This window comes from Parasteatoda tepidariorum, chromosome 6, assembly GCF_982258835.1.
Source record: "Parasteatoda tepidariorum strain Cologne lab strain chromosome 6, Ptep-v5.0, whole genome shotgun sequence".
NCBI lineage: Eukaryota > Metazoa > Arthropoda > Arachnida > Araneae > Theridiidae > Parasteatoda > Parasteatoda tepidariorum.
Window position 1 is genome coordinate 21512339 of NC_141760.1, and position 20569 is coordinate 21532907.

General features: G+C 30.2%; 1 protein-coding gene across 4 annotated transcripts in view; it reads right to left on the reverse strand.

Moving 5' to 3' along the window:
* The window catches only part of LOC107436836 (uncharacterized), a 53389-nt gene extending 52854 nt beyond the window's left edge, over nucleotides 1–535 (reverse strand). For 3 of the 4 annotated variants that reach the window (XM_043047412.2, XM_043047413.2, XM_087165516.1), the window contains exon 1: nucleotides 405–535. The gene's annotated coding sequence lies outside the window, so the exon portion shown is untranslated. The remainder of the gene's footprint in view (nucleotides 1–404) is intronic. The other variant, XM_087165515.1, reaches the window with a different exon arrangement.
* Nucleotides 536–20569: the final 20034 nt, after the last annotated feature.

Below are 20569 nucleotides of genomic sequence, written 5' to 3' on the forward strand. Positions count from 1 at the left end.
GGGGGGGATTCCATTTTAAAAATAACATTTTCGGAGACCTAAATGCATGACTTTCTTTAAAAAAATAGTTAAAATCATGACAAATTTTGTTCAATACCAAAATTCATGACTTTCCAGGTGTGCGGATACCCTGCCTTTAATAACAATACAAACTCAAAATAAAAAATACACGGACAGGTCGTACAATTTTTTAAAAAATAGACGAATTTGTTTATTAAATCATGTTTATGAAATCATCATGAACGGAGTCGTATTTCGTTCTTGTTTATAAGTTGAAAATGGCTTATTATATGAAAACTGATCACTATAGCTAACGAAATTCACCATTTTTTACATATATTCAATATTTCTAACAAAATGATTATAAGAAATTGTTTTAAATATAAATTGTTGCACACAAATACCTTTAAAATGTCATTATTTTTCTGACAGAACAATCAAAATATAGAACGATCATCAAATTAAAGCGCCAGTAGATAATTCAATTGTTGGTTTCTGTCACTAATTCACCGTGATCACTAAAATATGAATTATTTGTTTTTACTGATCGCACTGGTCTTGAGTGCCGGATTTTTCATGGGAACCCGCAAGAGGAAGTGAAAATCCAATTTTTTCGGTGGCAACGAAAAATAGGTTACTTTTTTCAATCATCGTGGCGACTTTTTCCATCTTTAAAATCACCAGTGTTCGTATGAATATTTGTTATGGCTTGTTTAATACATGTGATGAAATTTTACAGCATGTAATGATTATCAAATCTGTTGTCGTAAGTAAAAATTATTATATTGTTAATCGTACATATTTATTGCATTCGTTTTTTTAACTAATTAATTTTGAAAAGATTGCATAAATGTTGATATATTACGTTCCATAAAACGTAAAATCATTCACGTGTTATTTTTCACTGAGAATGAAATTTGTAATGCATTTATAACTCCCTCTATTAGAAAATTGTTTTTAGATGCTTAAATACTAATAGATTTAATTAATAAATAATTATTATAATTATAATAATTATTTATTAATTTTGTTATTACATAATTATGTTACATAATTATGTTAGACACATAATGCTAATAAGTTAATTACAACTAAATGATTAACTACAACTTGATTCGAAAACTTTGGTTTTACTAATTAGATATTAGAAAATCATTGTATATGTATATTATCATTGTATCATATGCATCATTGACTATGTATATCAGTGTTTTTTAACCTTTTTGGTATAATGGACCCCCTTTAAAATTTTTTAAGTCACGGACCACCCCCTGTGAAAGAAATAATTGTAAAAAACATCAATTATTAGAAAACATTTAATTTTATTATTTTAATGGTATACAAAATTTTTAATGTGAAAGTTGCTGCTGCTTTTCCTTAATAAATTGAATTGAGGAATGGTTTTCGACCAAAGAAATGCGCATATCATGTTCAACATTCAATCGATTTCGATGTTTTGTTTTTATTTTCACTAAAGGGAGAAATCTCGCTTCGCAAAGAGTAGCAAACGGAATTATAGCTGTCATAGCTCGCTTTACAAGCAATTGGTAAGCTTCTCTCACAGAAGACCAGAGCTTTCCGAGCTTTTTTTAATCGAAATCAATTTTTAGCAGGGTCTTTTTTCTAGGATCAATAAGCACATATTTGGCAAGGTTCATATTATCGATACAGTCAATATCACAAAGAAAGAGATTCCCAAGTAGCACTTAATATTAGATAACATCAGAAAATCGGTAAAATCTAACGCTATCTTGCACAACTTCTAATATTAGAAAGATACAAGAGGTCGTTGTTTGCTTTGCATTATATAATATTAGATTCTATGCAAACTAATATAATACCATAATATTATTTTGCATTAGTTTTAATGCTATATAATATTAGATTTTGTATTTTCTGATATTATCTTGCGTTGCTTTTTGGAGTAAGCAAGAGGAAGATATGGATGGTAGTGGAGTAATTCGGTAATATAATTTTACTTAATTTTCTGTATTGTTGTGAAGCAGTAAAACATAGAACAATAGTTTTATGTCATTCCATGCATTATTTACTTAGCAATACAGAAATACTACAAGTAGATAAAATTATATTAGCGAATTCTGCTACCTTCCATTTTCCTCCTTCTTACTCCAAAGTATATTTTATGTTCAGCTGATTTTTTTGAATATTTCAAACTTAATTAGGAAATAATATTATATCGCAACTTTTATTGATATTTTTGATTGATATACAAATTTTATATCATTAATAATTTTCAAGTCTTTAATTTTAAAATGTAGTCTTGAATTTTTTTTTTTTTTAAAATGAGCTTATTTTATAAAAATCTCAATTGAATTTGTAATATACAGATAGTTTTTAAAATGCGTAATTTAAGTCATTTGTAATTTCACAATTATCATTCATTATTTATATTCTTCAGAATATTGTAAATTAAGAAAATATTGTAAATTAAGAAAACCAAACTACATAATTGCTAAGTTAAATTTACATTTTAATTGAGTTGAAAATTTACCTTAACTTTTTTTCCTTCTATATAACTAAGTCATTCATTTCCAAAAATATTAAAATAAAATTATATTTCGAATTTTTAAATTGTTATTTTTTGTAATAACTGAGACAGACAATAAAGAAAATTGAAAAATATTCAAATTATTTACCTGCATAAATTATTTCACTTCTATCACTGAAATTAAATCGAGACATACTTACGTAACTTTATCCTCTTAGAATATGAAATTTTACTTACAAAACACTAGAAGCAAAACCTTAAGGCACCTGTACAAATATTTTCAGGGAATGGAAACAAAAACAGCCTTTATGAATTTTATTTAAAAAAACTTGCAATTATTTGTAATGTAAAAATAATTTTACATTGGGACATTAGAGATTTTTATTTAATTAAAATTTAGATAACATTTAAACGTCAAAACCAAAAAAAAAAAAAAAAAAAAAGCAAATATTGCATTTTATCATTATTAAATTTGTACAAACATTTAATTGCATGCAAGAATAAGACGAAAAAGCATAACATACTTTTTTACTATAAGTTTCCTTTTGTATTGATCCAAATTTGACTACCATCAGTTACTTTTTAAAAACCTTACTGTCACAAAATTTTTCTTTAAAATCAATCAATTCATTGTTTGTATTTCGCTGATAAGAGTTTATGCATTATGAACATAGTAAAAACAAACATAGCATTATAGGTAAACGTCTTGAATGGGACGTTTTTTAAAAAAAAAAGAAGATGCAATCATACATGTTTTCACACAGAATATAAAAGACCTTTCAGATGAAAGTTTAAGCAATATTCTTTTCTAAATTGATTAGGAATTTTTATCGTAATATAAATGTTATTCAGTCAGAAAAAATTTTTACGGTTATAATTATTTTACAATTATATGATTTTAAACATGATAAAAATAAAAAAGCATAAACTTTTCGTCACAAATTTCAAATGAATAATTATGTGAAAATTTCCAAAATTAAAATAATAAACATAATGTTGATGATGAAAATCCTTACGAGTTTGAGTTATAATAATAATCAGCATTAAAAAAAATTGCTTCCGATAATGAAAGATTAAAAATAACCAAATTTTAAATATATTCAATTGTTTCCATGATACTTAAGCACTATCAACTAAAAATATTTTTTAACGTCATATTTTATAAAATTTTATCAATGCAAATATTATACCTGACAAATCAATTTTTTTTAAATGTTGAAGATTGTTGTTGTTGAAAAAGTTGTATAAGAAATTACACGCTACAGTAATTAAGAAGAAAAAAAATCCATAATAAGCATAACTATTTCACAGCATAATAATTTTATTGAAAAACAAAACACACTGTAATATAAATTTCATCCAATTGTAAATGCAATACCTTACCTTCATTGTTTGAAATTAACGTCGATAACCTTTTGGTAAAACAAAAGTTAAAAATACTTAATTGTTATTAAGTAAAATATTTTTTTTTCATGACTTGAAACTGTTTGATGCAGTTTGAGTTTACTCTTCCAATTGTTAGTCTTTATTTATTTGAAAATATATTTCCAAGCTGTCATCAAATGCTATGATGAAAAATTCAGCAACAGTTTGTATGCACCACAAAAAACAGGGCTGAACTTCACAAGTTTCCCTCGTTCTTCAAACTTCAACATGACAATATCTTTCTTCAACATGAGAACTTTCCGCCATAGCAGATTTAAAGTAGTCCTTGCTGAATATCCACACTGGTTAAATCATTCGCAGTAAGGATTGAACTTAGAATTCCATCAGAGTGTGCAATTTCCATTCGTAGTGTTCAACAGTTTCTTGATAGTAGATTTCCTTGAAGATGAAAAGCTATACTGAAATTTAAAAAGAAAATAAATTAGATTTCACAATGAAAAACAAACAAATAAAAAACAAATTTAAATCTACAGTACAGAACCCGTTATCCGGAAATCAGAAAACCGGAAAACCAAAAAACCGGAACGAAATTCGATAAATTTTCCCGCCATTTAAAAAAAAAATTTTTTTTTCCTTATAAGATTTTAGGATTTTCTTTCTTTTTTGAAAGTTGTTTACCTTACCATCATTTTGGAAATAATCATTAGTGTAGTACTTCCTCGTTTTTTCTTCTTTTTAAGATTATTTCCAAATATTTTTTTTTTAGTTGGGTTTAACAATAAAAAAAACGGTTTTTTGTAGCAATTCAGAAATCCGGAAAAATCAGTTATCCGGAATAGCGATGGTCCCGATCGTTCCGGATAATCGGTTCCTTACTGTATTAAATATCGAATATTTATTTGAACCTTTAATTATTTAATTTGAAAATGTTTTTTAGAAATTGTAATATCCTTTACAACGAAATTCAATGGGTAAATTCCAGTATCGATACCAGCGTCAAAAAAATTTCGTTAGTGTCACACAAAAAATTATACAGTGGAAAGGAGATAAACTAAAAGAATTTAGCTCATAATCACTCCCAAGCAAACTGTCACAGATTTCTTTTTTAAAAAAAATTCAAATTGCAAAACCTTTCAACTTCTTTTATTAAACCTGAAAATAACTACGCACTATGTGACAAGTCAACAAAAAGAGTGCCGAAAAGTATTAATTAAACAAATGCTTATTTTAAAAATCGTTTCATTTATAAGTACGTCAATGTAAAAAAGTACTATGAGAATTCAAAAAATTTTTGTCACATTTATTTTTTAATTGTTTAATTTTTAATTATCGGATCACAAATTCATTAAGTTGATCATAAATAATTTATAAAATACTTGGTGAATCAGTTTTTAAAAAACTGTTAATCCTTTGCTCGGCATTGATTTCATATTAAAAAAGAATAATTACGCTTTTATTAAAATGTAGTAGGGTAATTTCTAAAATATGAAATTAAAATTATAAGTACTGTCGAAGTTATAATTCGAAAATTGAATTAATAAAATTTATTTAAAAATGCCAAACGTTGTAACATAGGGAAAAGTTACACGAGAACGTGCATATTCAACATTAAAGCAAAACTAAATCGCCCGCCAATTGTTGGACAAGAAGACGGTTGTTCACGTGTCTCCATATGCGTAGCATGAGGGAGGGGGGTAGGCTTTTTTTTTATTATAGAAAACTGTTCCTTTATTTTGATTTTTTTGTATATATGCATATTAATTTTTCATATGAGTGTATATTTATTAATAAATGTATATATATTACTGAAAATAAAGGAACAGTTTTCAAAAAACAAAAAGCGTGCTTCCCCCTCAGGCTACACCTTTGCTTCGAAAAAAGAAGGTACCGTGCGCAAAAAATGCAGCGAAATTGAATTTACACATGACTGTGAACAAGTATTTTTGTTCGTAACAATTATTTTTTAACTGTTCCAGTGGTTTTTTTTTTCTTTCCTTTGAAAACTTACTGGGGAAAATAAGAGTAAGCTTTCAAAAATTGAGAATTCTCAATAACAGTCGGTAGAGTCGATTGTCTTTTGATCTGAAAATTCCTGTGATAAAATAAAAATACTTTTTTAAGCAATTTATTGTTGTTAAAAGCCGTTTTTGTTGCGAATTAATAAACGGACTATGACGAACGCATTTAGTTTTTTCCGCTAAATCCGTTGAATTGATCGGCTAAATAGTTTTGAAGTCATAGGGATTTTATGCACTTGTACATATTTAAGCTTCTGACATTGCTAAAATAAGGTATTGTTCCATATTGCTATTTAAACAAATAAGGTATTGTTCCGTATATTTTTGACACTTAATAAGTATCAGTTAAAAAAATTTTTGTTTGTTTTTGTTTAAATAAACAGTACTATAGTTGTATTGTGATTATAAAGAATAAAACCTTTACAACGTTTATACTACCATCTTTGTCATATAGACTTAAGTTAATTTCATTCAAATTAGCACAAAAATTAAAAACTTAAAGAAATATGTTTCTTGTTTTTGTTGTTACTTATACTTTACTTGACAATGTCAGGTGCGTAAACTAGTCAAAATTTGTACTATGTATACATAATCGTTGTAGCTTCTGTAGATTAATAATTTGTTTAATAATTGGCTTTGAACGACTGACCTATTTTTTGCTTTTCAATGTTCAATTTGTAACCTTGCAATTTTCAATCCAACACAGAAGACAAGGGAACTCTTGTATTAGCATTGGGCAAACTGGAATGCGTGGACCCTTTTTGAATTCGTGATAGAACTAACCTACATTTGCCTTATATGGAAAGAAAAACCATTAAAAAATCTTACGTGAATCCAGATGGCAATCAAATTCCCAACAATAATTCGTCAATTGCTGATGTTATTTAACGTCAGCACTGCAACCAGTGCGAGCCGGCAGCAGAATTCGCAATGACCCGTCGTAACGATCTGAGGAATTTAAACCTCTGTTATTTCATCGAGATGCGAGCTCTACCTCTTGAGTGATTACAAGTCATAGACTAGTATGAGTACACCTGGTAGGCAGCTTATTGAATTTGATATTATTCGATTTCGTAAAATTTATATGAATGCATAGAAAGCAATGCTTCCTAAATGTTTAAATAGTCTTTCGTTAGCTAAAACAGAACGCTCGAGGACAAGCAATTTCTTACCACTTACTATGAAGGGGATACTCAACAGTTTGCTAATGTTTTGATTATTTTTTTTTGAGATTTTCATTTCAAATTCTATTTCTACTATACTAGTAACACTGATACAGGAGTTGATAATTTTTATTCATGCATAATTATTCACGAAAAATTATTCAAATAAATTTAGTAAATATTTTCTACCATTTTAGTAATGCTAGTGGTATCTGTAAGTTAATTCCAAATATTTTCTTGTTAATTAATTTTAAATATTTTTATATTATATATATAAATATAAATAAGTTCAAAATGTAGAAAAAACATGGAAAAATTACAGAACAATGAAAAAAGAAAAATAACAAGAGAATCCAGAAAAAAATAATAAATATCCGGGGGAAAAAAGACATAATCTTTTCATCAGCCCACACGATTATATCCACAAAAAGAAGTGCCTTCTAATATTGTATCAATATAGCCAAAACAAAATATATCAATACAATAGTGTGAGGAGCACTAACAAAAATAGACCCCTTTTTGTATTTATCTAATATATACATACACACACACATATACAGTAAAACCTGTCTATAACGATACTGTAGGGACCTAAATAAAATATTGTTATAGGCAGGTTATCGTTATAGACAGGTTTGAAATTTAAAAGTATACATTTAAAACTAATGATAAATTAAACTTCTTTTATAGGCTCCAAATGAAAATTTTACTTAGAATTATGAAACAGCACACAAGAAAAATTTACTTACAATTTAATGAATAAAAACAGAAATTATTTAGAAAAATAATTGGTTAGTTTTGTTTGCTTATTTTTGGAAGCAATTTCCATGCACATAGATTTCAGTCCATCTAATGAATTCAAATGAACATCAGTTACATTTGGTAATGTTGCAACAAAATCTTGCAAAGCGTTAATTAGCAATATGGCATTCTCGGGTGAAATCTTGTCGTGTCGCTGGCATCGATGTCTCGTCAGTGTGTCACTCATTTTTCTGACGAAACTCTCTCCCTCCTACAATACCCCTTCACCCATTTCTACTGCTCTAATTTCCCCTAAAAGTGGCTTTTTTTCTCAGAAAGAACGAAAGAATATTACATACAAAAGAGATGGAAAAAAAACAAAAACATTTTGTTATCTCATATTTAGGCTCGATGGGGAGTCGTTTTCCAACGGTAGAAAAATCGAAATAGAACTATCAACTATTAAAAGAGGAAAAATTATCGTTGTAGACATGTTTAACTGAAAAGTGGTTATCGCTATAAACAGGTTAAAAATACATTGAGTAAATAGGAATTTCACCGGGACCTCAAGGAAATATCGCTATAGACAGGTTTATCGTTATAGACAGTATCGTTATACGCAGGTTTCACTGTATATTTTTTTAGTGCTCCTCACGCTATTGTATTGATATATTTTGCTTTGGCTATATTGATACAATATTAGGAAGCACTCTTTTTTTGATATAATCGTGTGGGCTGATTATATGTTTTATTGTGTGGGCTGATTATATGTGTAAAAGATTATATGTTTTATTTTCTAGATTCCTTAAAAAAAAAAATTTATCCTTTTTTTTCGGATTCTTTATTATTCCCTCCCCCCCAGTTTTTTGTATTATTTTTCTCTTTCTCCCTTTTTTCATATGTCTGTAATTTTCCTTTGTTTTATCTTCATTTTGAAATTAAATATACATACACATATATAAGTTATATGAACTAGGTTTTACTCAAGTATTTTTTAAGTCTAAGGGCTAATTGTTATAAATATATATACATAATTATAACAATTAGCCAATCCATTATATTTCCTCTTTTATTTTTATTAGATATCTCTCTTAGAAATAAATTATTTCGCTCTTACATTTATTAAACTACTTATTAGTTGAAAACTAAAGCATTCATTATTTTTTTGCTTTTAAGAAATTAAAAATTTAATGGAATATTAAGACTATTTATAATTAATCTTTAATTTTATTATAGACTAATTTAAATATTGAATTAAAATATAATTTATAAATGTAATATTTATATATTTTTTGTTTAAAACGTACTGAAACAAGTGCGCATTAAAAAAGAAAATACTACCGTGAAAAAAGTGAAACTTTAGATCACTAAAATTAATTGACAATATTACAGAGGGGTTTCGTGATGACCACCCTTATTATGTATGTTTTCACGATGATGATCAGCTGGTACATGAATAAGCAATTAACAGAATCAACGACTAAATTATTGAAAAAAATAAATAAATAACCAGATCAAAGAATGAGTCTCTTTATTATTACATCCATTCATTCCAATCCGGATCTCCTGGATCATCTTCAAATTCATTTTCCTCGGTTAATTCGTCTTCTTCTTCCTCTTGAATTTTCCTTTTCTTTGGCATCAAATCCTCTACTCCTTCTGCTGTAGGTGTTATAATTTCTAGCAATTTCAATCCTTCACCTGAAGCAGGCCCTGCAACAAACAAAATGAAATTTGACTTATTTATTTTTACTAGGTGGGTGATGATCCATAACCTACTAGAAGCTGGCTCAACAATTTCAACTCCGTGACGGCACGAAGAGAAGGCAATAGCGCATAACCTCCCGCCTCCTGCTCACTCCGTTTGCTTATACCCCTTGATAGCCTCTCATATCTTTTCTTCTTTTAAAATTCCATACTTCCCTCCCACAATAAAAAAAAAAAAGAAGGAAAAAAAAAACTAATACATTTGTTTATAAAATAAATAATTATAATAATTAATTTTGAAAACATTTTGCTAAAACGTTAATTGTAAAAAAGTGAACGATCACTTGGATTCATAAAATAATCAATTGAACTTAAAAGAAATAATTAAACTTAGGAATGTTGATTTCGTAATTTCAAGTTTTTATGGTTTTTGAGCAGGAATTGAATAATTTTTACAATTTTTTGTCACAGAGAGATTTTTTTAATGAAATTTTTGTTACTAATGTTTCCTTATTTTCTTCTTCTTAATACTTAGCATACTTAGTTTTAGTGTTGTTGAAGCCGGTATGAATGTAGTAATAGTAGCGCCACCTACATTAATTAAAAAAAAGAGTCAGTTAATGTAAAACAACCAAAGAGCATACACGCTCGGTTTTTGCATTCCCGCAGCGCTACCAGCGCACCCGCAAAATAAATAATTACAGTCCACGTTGTCCAAGTTTGATTTTATACACCCCGCAAGCTATCGCACAACAAGTGTGTCAATTACATATTGCTTAAAATTTAAATAAATCATTAAAATTTTATTTTAAAAATTTATTTAAAATATAAATTTTATTTTAATGGAACCAAAAGCCTCTTTTTTGATTAGAAAAGTGTGTTTATTGAAAAAAATATTATTTTAAAATGGCTAAAGCATAATTATATCCAAAAATAAATACCTAAGTTATTAATAGGTAAAGATTTATCAATTAAGTAAATGTTTGAAATTGAAAGCATAAATCTTACTACCAAAACTAAAAATGAATGCAAAAATTAAAATTATTAAATAGTAATTTGTACACCCGGGCAGACAGACTTCACATCGTCTAAAAATTGTTGCTATTAAGCTGTATATATATACAGTGAATTCGCGATAACTCGAATCTGATAGGACTGACGAAAAACTTCGACATATCGGAAGTTCGACTTACCGTTAGTTTCGGTTTTGGACTTTCAAAATATTGTCGGATTATTTAATTAATGCTTATTAATTACAAATCTTCTAAATGCTTACAATATTTAAGATCATTTTTCTGACAAGCCATTTACGATAAGACTGTTTGAAGCACTTTATGATACCCTGGTCCATCGGCTGCAACTTTGCTGTTGTGTTTGGCGGGAGAAACTGCAAGTTTACGGCTTTCAAATTAGGTAGATCACTATGCGCTGTGCATTTATCCATTAAGAGAATCACTTTTCTTTTTTTTCGCGAAGAATTTCCGATCCAATTTTCTTACATAGTCTTCAAATAAAACTGATGTCATCCAAAACTTTTTGTTAGATTTGCAATCCAAAGGATACGTTTTTACATTCTTGAAACATCGGGGATTTCGGTATTTACCGATAACAAGTAAGTGCAATTTCTCTGTCCTAGACGCATTTCGTTCAACTAGGACAGTCAAACGTTCTTTGCACATTTTGCCCCCCTGAGCAGTTTTCATCCTTAAACATCATAGTCTTATTTGGAAGACATTTAAAAAATAAACCCATTTCATCAATATTGAAAACATCATTTTCATTGTATCCTTGAAGTAAATTTGGTAACGTTTTATTTAACCTCTGTTCACATACTTCAAGAGGGACAGCTTTAGCTTGCCCATGAAGAGTGCGAAAGACATTGTGTGTGTGTTTTGCAAAGAAAGGGGCAAGATATCAGCTCCAAGGTTTTGTTTTCTTGCTTTAAAAGATCCAAACAAATCGAGTTAAAGGGAGTAAAATTCGAGTAATCGAGAATAATTAACATGAAATTGAAGATAAAAGGGTCGGGACCTCATAAAAAAATCGAGTTATAGTAATATTAGAGTTATCGTACTTCGAGTTATAGCGAATTGACTGTATATATATATACAACTTATTTTATGAGTTCTATATACTAACTTGCAGTTTATGCTCAGTAAATAAAACTTATTAATTTTCATTTTCTTCGTTTTTCTTTTTATCCTTTTTGTATTTATTTATTGTGCTATATACAACGAAGAGCCATTACATTAGGGCCACCCTCCATCTATAACAATAGGCTCGCCCAGGTTTTCTTGGGGCACATTAGGACCCATAATCCTCATAGAACAATCCCTGACGTCTGTAAGCTACTTGAACATAGTTGCAGACCAGGTTCACCCATTCATGGTCCAACAGCTTTTCCTGCGGGGGATGGTGTTTACCAACAGGATAATGCACCATGTCATAAGGGTCGAATCGTCATGGATTGGTTCGAGGAACATTCCAGTGATTTTCAAGTCATGTCTTGGCCCCAAAATTCACCTGACCTTAATCCAATAGAGCATTTGTGGTCCTACTTGGAAAACCAAATTCGTGCTGCCACGCTACCCCCTCGCAATGTGAGGGAATTGCAGGACCAGTTGGTGAGCGCTTGGTACCAGATACCTCAGACTACCTATCAGCACCTTGTGGAATTAATGCCACGGCGGGTGCTAGCAGTTTTGAGGGCTAAAGGTGGCCCTACATATTATTAGCAGGGTGGTCATAATGTAATGGCTCTTCGGTGTAAATTTCTTAAAGTGGGAGCATTAAGAGTCAATAAAAAATATGAAAATAAAAATTATAATAAAATAATGTAATAAAATAATATAATAAATAAATCATTAATTGAATAAAATTGTTTACTTTTAGTATGATTTACCTGTACGATGACTTATCAACGATTTTTTGAAATGCTTACTTTCATTCTCCAGAGGACTATTGGTATTTTGTGGTTCCGATTTATTCACAAACTCTCCTCTGGAGTGATTTGTTGTTTTGTGTTCACCCTTCGCCAAAAGCTTTTGAACACCTTTGTATTGCGCAGCCTGGTCACAATTGATTATACAAGTTTCGGGGTGGCAGTACTGGTGTATTATTTGGCCACAAATCCCTCTTTTTCTTCCCCGCTGTTAAAAAGAACAATCCTTCTTTGGACTCTCTGCAGTACATACCTGAAACAATAATTTATACTGAATAAAAATTATCCTAAGCAGGGGTCTGTTTAGAAGAAATTTGAATCCGTTAACGGACCCTACACAAAGTATCTTTTCATAAAAATGGACCCTTCACAAAGTAATTTATCTTTAAATCGGACCCTTCACATATTTGTTTATCTTCATTATTGTTTCGTTAATCGAATAAACCCTTCCCCTTCGGCAGACGCTTCGTAGCTGCAATTGCTGTTTAGTTTTTAAAATTTAATTTTTTTAAACTATAATTTTACAGTGTTGAGCATAATCTTGTATGTCTTTACAATTTAAAAACTACTTGAAAAAGTTTTTTTGCAATAACGTACCCTATTTGCACAAATTCACAAAAACGGACTCTGGTTGAAAGAATGTGACTTCACGTTTGTTTTATATTCACAAATTACGAGCATTTTTCACAATTTTACAAGAACGGACCTTACACAAAATGTCTGGACAGACCCCTGATAAGATAAACTACAAAATCAAGACGAAAACAAATTTAATAATAATTATAATCTTATAAAAGAATATTTAAAACAATATAAAAAATTTTGTAACTATGAAAAAATTTGAAAAAAGTATTAAATCGGTAATAAAGATCAAAATAACATAATTCATCTATTTTTATAATTTTGTTAATGCTTACCAAACGCCGTTTGTGTGTGAGAGGCAGTTTTTCTTCCTCTGTTGTGTTTTCTTTTGGTTAAAAAAGTTTCATCCACCATGATTGTCTTGCCTGCAAAATAATTTGATTTTAAATATGTTGCTAACATAATTAAAATCGTTTTTTTTAAACAATAACTATGATGAGTATGAAGAAAAAAAGAGGGGGGAAATTGAATATTTTTGATTGCTTGGCAGTGGATTACGTACTTGGACTCTTTCTTTAAGGTCCGAGAGTCTGACCTCACATATGCTAATTAGTTAGTGAAGACGATGTTTTAAGTCACGAAATCAGACACAAAACGTACTTTTATAAACAAAAGTACCTTTTTTCCCAGAAGGATTTAGATTTCTGTTCCCCGATATATGGGGGGTACCCGCTAACTGGGAAATATGGACCCTGTATACTTGTAAAATGGCGGACCAGGTAAAATTAATTACCAAAATAGGAAAGAGAAAGAAAAAAATATATTGTAAAATTTAAACCCTGACAAATTAAGAATCTTAAGAACATTTTATTCTGCTTAATAATACACTGAACAATAAACAATACTGGAATAACAATTGATTTCACAAAATAAACTTAAATTAAATTTTTAACAGTAAACAAGTTGTTAATAAGATAGCCAGGCCCGTAGCCAGGAGGGGCGTCGGGACAACCCCCCCCCCCCCGAAATTCTGGGATTCAAACTTTTTAGTCTTTATTTGAGCCTCTCAGTAAAACGAAAAACAAAAACTGTCGAATCAAACCTTTTCCCATTACTCCACCTTCGCTAGTGCATCATCAGCACTTGACCTTGTGACTCATCTTTCCTTCAGTTAGACTCCTCCCCCGAAATAAATCGTTTTTCAGCATATTAATTTATGCAATTTCCGAATCTAAGCAGATTTTATTGACATCGAAAACCTCATGGGAGAAATGGAAGTACGAGGGTTGCTATTTATATTTCTGGCCTTGGCAACAGTAAGTGTTGCTAGGCGACCGCAGACGATTTTAATCGAAAGTTTGATATTTTTAAACATAAATTCAGCAGTCGATTTACCATTATAGCTTCATTTGTATTGTTGACAGTAAATTGAAAAGTTCGATAAAGCGATAAAGCGCCATCCTACAGCACTGTAAAAAATTGGTATAACAAATTTAATCGTGGTCGATGTTCGATCCAGGACGAATCCCGTGCAGGTCGCCCAAAATCCGTTGTTGTGCCAAAAAAAACTATGCTGTGCGTGAACTGATAAAGCAAGATAGTCATGTGACATACCGTGAGATAGAGGCGTCTTTGGACATTAGTATGACTTGCATCAATAAAATGTTTGTTCGCGTTGGATCCCGCATAATCTGACAAACGCTCAAAAAAAGGCTCGTGTCGATTGGTGCAAGGAAATGTTGGAAAAATACGTGCATGGTACATCAAAGGCTGTGTATAACATCTGCACAGGTGACGAATCATGGATCTATGCATATGAGCCGGAAACAAAACAGCAATCAACTGTATGGGTCTTCCAAGACGAGGCAAAACCAACAAAAGTTGTTCGAGGAACAAGCACATCGAAACAAATGATTGCCTGTTTCTTCGGCATTAACGGTCATGTGGCAACAGTGGCGTTAGAGCAATGCAGGACGGTCAATTCTGAATGGTACACGACCATTTGTTTGACAGAAGTCATCGGAGAAATTCGAAAAAAGCAGAAGAACAGGCGAATCATTCTTCATCATGACAATGCGAGCTCTCACACATCGACTCAAACAAAGGCATTTCTGACGGAGTGAAAGATAGAACTGATGGGGCATCCGCCGTACAGCCCTGATTTGGTATCCAATGACTTCTTCTTATTCCCACACATCAAAAATAAATTACGTCGACAACGATTTTCGACCCCCGAAGAAGCGGCTGATGCATTCAAAACGCATGTTTTGGAGTTACCTCAATCGGACTGGAAAAAGTGCTTTGAAAATTGGTTCAAACGCATGCAAAAGTGTATTGATCATCATGGAGAATATTTTGAAAAACAATAAAACCAATTTCAATCCTACATATTTGTTCTTTCATTATTAGGCCAGAAATATAAATAGCAACCCTCGTATGGGCATCAAAGTGGAACCTGCGTGAACCCCTTAGTAGACCAGATACGGTACTTTCAGCAATGGAAGAATGTGACAGTATCTTGTTCCCAAACATTTATTGCTTGTTATCAATATTGGCTACGTTGCCAATCACCACAGCAACTGCAGAAAGAACTTTTTCTAATCTTAAACGCGTAAAAACAGCAACAAGAAATGCTACTAAAGAAGAAAGGCTAACAGGGCAACATTATTAAGCATATTTCGAGATATTCCGGTTTGTCCTAAAAAAGTAATCGAAAAATTTTCTTCAAATCCCCGTCGCATGTCTTTGTAAACTTTGTTTACAAATTGATTATAGTTATTATGTAATATTAATTGAAAAATAATTATTATGTAATATTTTTTATCTACTAGTTTAACTTTTGCAAACAACAGAACAAACAATATTTGTTGCAATGTTTTTCCCCAACTTTGCATGTCTAAAACTGTCCTTGCATATCCCCCCCCCCCCCGAAAAAATATCCTGGCTACGGCCTTGAAGATAGCAGCAAATTATTTAGTTAATTAAACATGAAAACGATTTCAGACAGTTCAGCACAACTAATGACAAACAAAACATAAAAATGACTCACCTCGAAATTAATATAGCTAATAACTATAGATAAATAACAATTAATCTTCCGAAAAGAAATATTATAAACATCTACATCACAACGAAATCGTATATTAAATCGCGCCGTGGCGAAAAACAAAGTAAAGGTAAAGGTTCGAAAATAAAACTTACTACTGCGCAGATTCCTGCAAAAATTGTGCTGACATCTCTGAATTAGAATTAAACAAAATAAATGATATTTAATGAATTGATGTTGCTATCTTTTAAAAGTTACAATTAAGTTTTATAGCACTAAATTCAAATTGAAAACTAATTAAATATTAATAAATGATAAAATTTTTAAAACTAAACAGACCCTATAGTTTGCAATTAAATATTAAATTAAACTCTATGAGTAAAAATCTGTTTTAATAACAAAATCCTTGATTATAAAATATTTTTGATTGCAAAACTTTTGTTAAACTCTACTTTTGGCTCATAGTTGAGTTCTGTCATCTCAGTTTTATGATTTTTAGAGAAAACTAATTAAGAAGATGTCAGGAGAAGTAGTGTTTAAAATGTTGCAAAGAGAAGGAATAATAGAAATTTAAACTAAGCGAAATAAAGAAAATGAAATAAAAAATTTATAAAAATAAGTAAAAATCAAGAAAACAAATAAAAAAATTTCAATTCAAATTGAGTTAGAATTGTATTTTATGCTATTTTGATTTGAGCCAATTTTTTCTAAGCAAATTTATTACCATAACATCACTGATAACATTGCCTCTTGATATTTTGAAAGTATCAGAATATTGAACATTATGGGGTTAAATCAGGGCCGTATTTAAGCTTGGTGGGGCCCTAAGCTACTGAAAATGATGGGGCCCTTATAAGTTCAATTCCATTTCGATACACCTAAAGTAAACTGTCATTATTTTTTATTGTTGAGTATTAACATTATATTATTAAAAAACTTGATAACATTACTTTATTGTTAAATATATTAATTGTGATGAGACTATTATGTAGAACCTTTCTTTTATTGCACATACTTTTTGAATGAGGGAAAAAAGTTACAAAAGAAACACGCACAGAGTAAAAATTTGGCGTGCTAGGCCACTATATATTTAACAGAGTTTTTTTTTTAGATTCATTTTGAATATATTTTATTTGCAATTTTCAATGATTTTTTCGCGAATTTTTTTCTCAATTTTTTTTTTTTTTTACGTTACAAAAGAAACATGAAATTTTGAATGTGCGTAGAAAATATGCAAAGAGTTAGAAAGAAAACAAGAAAATACAATTTGATTATTAGTTCAATTTTTTTTATAACCGCCGTTTAACAACCGACTAAATTTTGAGTAAACCAATGTTTAACTCCGTAGCATTGTAATTTTGAACCCAATCCAGAAGACAAGGGAACTGCTAGATTAGTACCCAGAGGTATTTATTTGTTATGAGAAATTGGAGGAATTTGTGACCCCAACAGATTTAACATGCACCAGTCACCATTTTATACATGGGTATTCTTCTGCCGGCTGGATTCAAACTCCCATTCTCACGAACACGAGTCCAACGCCCTATCAACCGGGCTATCCCGGCCAAATTTATTAGTTTATTTTATAACAGTCATCGCACAGCCGACCCAATTTCGAGTTTACGACCGCTAATATTCCACTGCGTGACCTTGTAATTTTGAACCCAATTCAGGAGACAAGGGAACTGCTAGATTATTACCCAGAGGTATTTATTTGTTATGAGAAATTGGAGGACTTTGTGACCCCGACAGATTTAACATGCACCAGTCACCATTTTATACATGGGTATTCTTCTGCCGGCTGGATTCAAACTCTCACGAGCACGAGTCCAACGCCCTATCAATCAGGCTATCCCGGCTAAATTTATTAGTATATTTTATAACCGTCGTTGAACAGTCGACCCAATTTCGAGTTTACGACTACTAATATTCAACTCCGTAGCCTAGTCATTTTGAACCAATCCAGCAGTCCCTGGAGCAGGTGAGGGCCGTTATATTAATACTGTTTGTAAAAATAAAAAGAACATTTCGTAAGCGGATGTTATTTAATTGATGTTTATATTGAAAATATTTCTTCATTTTTGCTTTCTTTTAAATTTTTGCACAAGAAAAAAAATTTCATTATTTGTGTACATTTTTGACTTACATTTTTAAAGGATTTATTAAAGGGTCTATTAAATATCAGAGAGAATAAATGTCATACGGGTTTAAAGTATCAGCTCTGCTCTTGATGGTGTATAGTGGCTAGGATGTGAAAGAGCAACAGTCCTGGGCATCCAGCCAAAACGAGCATTCAACAAATCAATGGGACACACTAAAGCTTTATATCAATTAGCAATTAGTTTTAGATAATTACAATTGTAGAATAATTATCTTATTATAGAATGAAATGTTTTAAAAGACAAATATCTGTTAATGTTTAACATTTAATCAACGAAAAAACAGAACCAATATTGAAATCCAACGAATTTATTATTTTTAATTACTGATAAAGTTTATGACAGAAAAAAAAATTTGAAGCCTGATAGATTTCAGAATTTTAGAAACACCTTCTAGTTATACTATTCAATCAAATAGGTTTCGATGTCTTTCATCCCGGTCTCATTAGTGATTCAGCATATTACATTACGATATCATTTTTGTTTCGTTCTTACTTAATATTAATTTGTTTGCGACAGTTAATTTGTATACCTCTTTTACTGCATTTTCGAAGAGTTTAAAAATATAATATTGAGGATTTTAACTGAAATTTGCTTTTTTTGCATGCCTCTTTATTACGTCATCATCACACCCACACGCAACTATCTACTCTAAATAATGCTATATAGAATGAAATAGCAAACCAAACGTGTGTAGTTAGTTAAATTCTTATTCAAAAGTATTAGTTAAATTTTTTTTTTAAACTGACAATTTCTGTCCTTTTTTAGATATTTTAAAGCGATATTTAAAACTACTGCATATCACATGAAAGCATTAAATATATCATTTGTACCATTTTAAAGTAAAATAAAAGGGAATTCTGATCCTTAGAAACAGATATTAAATAGTCTGATGATCAAATAATGGGGCAAAAAAAAATTTTTTTTTTACCTTTTAAACAAAAAAATTGTTTATTTATAAATAATTTATTAATACTCAAATTGCTTGAAAGATGATATGTTCCCTTCTAATGACAACGAAGTTTTTTGTTTTATTCAGTCATTTATTTATATTTATTAAGTCCGACAATGTAAAAAAGAAAAAAAAAAGCGTTTTGGGCTTCTGAGGGTCCCAGCTCCGAATAAAACTTAAAAAAAAGAGAGGGGAAAGTAGGATCTGGGGGCCCTTGTCATCTCGGGGCCCCAAGCTGCAGCTTATTTAGCTTATACGTAAATCCGGCCTTAGGTTAAATGTAGGCTTTAATGTAAAAGTAGCAGGAAACAGCTGAAAATACAATGAAAAACAATGCCTTTCTTTAGTTGTCCCAATATAATTCGAAATAAATTACGCTTTCACACACTTAACCTATTTTTAGGTTAACTAAAATAATAAGATAAACTTTAAAGCATTTTTACATGTTTTTATGATTAATAAAAGAATCAATGAAGCAATTTAAATTATGGATAATTTATGAGTTAAGATTTATTTGGATTCTTGGTGACTACTTAAAAAATTAACAAAAGCATTTAGAATCATTAAAAAAAAAGAAGGAAAATATTACTTACCAGATCCTCCTAATTGGAGGTAATTATGTGAAGCAATAACTTCACATATCTCGCGAAGATATGAATAATAATCTGAGACGGTTTCGCTTGAAATGTATGGCAAATCTCTGATCATTTCCATGAATTTAGTTCCAGAATTAGATCAGTAACTTTCATCTTTGATATAAACATAATTACAATTGCCAAAATATCGTTGAAAAGTACTTTGTACCCTTGAAAAAAAGTTTTATTAGTGGGTGCAACCGTTGAATTGCAAACCAGTTACGTAGTATTTGTTTTTGCAAGTAAGTATATCGAAATTTTAATTTAGACTTTTCCATTTAGGTCGTTTTCATATCAAACGAACGTTTCGGACATTTAGGTGACGGACTTGATAAAAGTTCAACTTCTTGTGCAAATTTAATTGCTGTTTCTTCTGTTTCCAGAATCCTATGCATGTTGAAAATGCTGATATCTTTTAAAATCTCGAAGCATTTTGTGGCTCTTAAATCAGCATTCGATGAAAAGATGGTCTCGATCACTGCGTTGCAGAACAAAGAATGACGACTAAAATTAGATAGTTCTAAAGAAAATAATAAGTCAATTAAATATTCCGGGACATTTCCCTTGTGGACAGTCTGGAACCGTTCAACAGGGACGTTCATGGTTTCGGGGATGATGGTCAATAACATTAACTATATATATATATATATATATATATATATATATATATATATATATATATATATATATAGAGAGAGAGAGAGAGAGAGAGAGAGAGAGAGATACCGCT